Below are 2,447 nucleotides of genomic sequence, written 5' to 3'. Positions count from 1 at the left end.
ATTTTCGAGCATTCTAATTTTTACAATACTATATATGTATTTAGAGCTTGAGGGGAGAATATCCCAGGGCGCATAAAAAATGATTCTCTCTCTCTCTCTCTCTCTCTTTCTCTCTCCTTTTTTCTTTTAAAAAGTATATTCGCGAGCAATGCACCGGGGAGTTCGAATTAAATCAGCCGGCTCGAATTAATTCGGTAAGGAAGAAACTCGTTAACAGCATCAAGCGTCTCGGCCTTCCCCCCCCCCCCCCCCTCCCCCTCGCAGCTTTTAATTTTACTTCGAAGAGAAGGAAAAAAAAAGGAGTCCCGATGGCAAAACTTGTGTGTTAACTTCCGACGCAAGAAGTTCCCTCGATCCGCTCCAGCTTGCATGGGAAGAACATTTCGTCTTGCCGCAGCATCGTTGATTCGCCCCGAGCGACCCAACACTCCCGCTTCGCTTCTCCGACCTAGCTCTCACTTTCTGCCCTCCGTTTCCGCGAAATCCCTCCCTGCTGTCCTCCTCGAAACCCCGATCCCCCGCCCCCCCCCTTTCCTCCGTCTTCCCACGCGTTCGATCGCGCGAGATTCACCGTCGACGAAATTAGCCTCGGTAAAATGCGGGGAACATCTGCACCCTAAAAGAGCCCTGCTCTGTTCGGAAGAACGATCTACGGTTTTACATTTCCATCTACCGATATCCCCATATCTGAATATTACGCGCTGCATTTTGATTACAATAACAGATGCGAAGGGACGAGTGGTGATCCGTGATTAAATAATATCGACGCAATCGAAGCAATCGCAATGAAAGATTGGAACGTTGTTTTCGATCGGGTATAAACAATCGAAAGTGGAGTTCGATTTCGAGCATTGCGATAATCACAAGATAATCACGAGATAACGAGGATTGAGTAACAAGCCTCGCCAAGACGGTCGGCGATTCACGGCAATTCGATTCGTAGTTCTTGCGCATTTACCTGAGAATGTTAGATTCGATTCGCAGTTCTTGCTCATTTACCTGAGAACGTTGAGAGTCTTACTCGCCCCTACCTATCGTACGGATCGCTTAGCGTCGTTGGGAATTCTCTTTGTTGCGGCGGGAGCGGATCTGCCGAGTGTCCCTCCCCCGTCTGAACAGAATATTCGTAGCGCGTCGGCGGAAACGAAAGTAAGAGCGACGCGACGCCAGGGGCGTACCGGTACGAGTTACGTACGACGGGATCAACAAAACGCGCTGGTCTCATCACTCTCGCGTGCGATCGGCGATTCCGCTACTGTTGCTGTCGCGGAATCCGATCCGCGAACCGGCTCTCTCACCTAACCTTAACGCGACTCGCAAAGCCGCACTCCACTCCTCGCCTCTCGTCACCTCTCCCTCCCTCCGCCTCGCTCGCACGCTCGCACGCCCGACCGGAGTGTCGCCGTCAGGTGTATCGGTGCACTCACCTTGTATCGGTGCGCAGGTGTTCCGCCAGGGACGATTGACGATGACGATGACGACGGCGACGATGGCGGGATACGACGACGGGATCCTTTACCGTTTAAAGAAAAGAGCTTGCGACACCGGCGGCGAGCGACTCCCCCGCACGCCTCCGTGTTATATCCTCGTGCGGAAACCGCACCGTGCTTGAAAACCGGGGGCAGGGAAAAAAAGTGCCGGGCAAGAGACGGCGACGGTCCGGAGGCGCACGACGACGCGTCGGCGCGCGCGACGAGTGAAAGGTGGACACGGATAAGAAATGTATTATATACGCGCGACACTACCGAATGCGAGAAACGTAAGGAACGACGACCGCACGACGACGACGACGCGACGACGACGGCGGCGGCGGCGACGAGCGACGACGAGGACACCGCGACAAAACCGCCTTAACCGCTGGGCGCGTACTGTATGGAACGAACGGACGACGGCAGTATGGCGCCCGGCGGGGCTTCCCCGCACCTCGCGCTCCCTTCTTCGGCAATCCCCCCCCCACTCGTCGCCACGCTGTCGACTATTGTTATCTCCGTCTCACTCCCACGCTGCAGTTCGCCATCTCGCTTCACTTCGCGAATTGCCACGCTGTACGGCATCTGCTATCTCTCTCTCCCCCCCTTCCTCCCTCTTTCTCTCTCGCTCGCTCGCTCCCTCCATTCTTTCTGTCTCTCTTTTCTTCTGCCTTTTCCATCTTTTTTCATCTCCCGCGGTTTGAAACTGAATACTAACACACCTCCGTCCTCCTCTTTCGCACAGACACGGTCTCAGCTGTCGCCGATCCGTCGGTCTGTTTCTCTTCGACGAACGCGTACACGTAATCTCTCCTTCTCTCGAACGTGGAACTCTATCTCACACCGACACCAACGTAGGTTCCTCTCCGTCGCGCCCTTCGATTTACACATCTCTCTCTTCAACTCACGAACCGCGCTCGCGCAAAGAGAGAGTATGCATCCTTCTGCACCGTTCTCTTCTCTTTCTCTTTTCCGATT

General features: G+C 54.3%; 1 protein-coding gene across 3 annotated transcripts in view; it reads right to left on the bottom strand.

Moving 5' to 3' along the window:
- Positions 1-2,447, bottom strand: part of LOC108749439 (dystroglycan) — a 71,446-nt gene that overhangs the window by 36,658 nt on the left and 32,341 nt on the right. For 2 of the 3 annotated variants that reach the window (XM_018488162.1, XM_018488164.1), the window contains exon 1: positions 1,428-1,858. The exons of the other annotated variant lie outside the window; for it this stretch is intronic. The gene's annotated coding sequence lies outside the window, so the exon portion shown is untranslated. Of the gene's footprint in view, positions 1-1,427; positions 1,859-2,447 lie in introns of those variants that run through there. 3 annotated transcript variants of the gene reach the window in all.

Source organism: Trachymyrmex septentrionalis, unplaced genomic scaffold (genome assembly GCF_001594115.1).
Source record: "Trachymyrmex septentrionalis isolate Tsep2-gDNA-1 unplaced genomic scaffold, Tsep1.0 scaffold29, whole genome shotgun sequence".
Taxonomy (NCBI): domain Eukaryota; kingdom Metazoa; phylum Arthropoda; class Insecta; order Hymenoptera; family Formicidae; genus Trachymyrmex; species Trachymyrmex septentrionalis.
The sequence above is the reverse complement of the archived record's forward strand: the minus strand, read 5'-3'. Positions and strand labels throughout refer to the sequence as shown.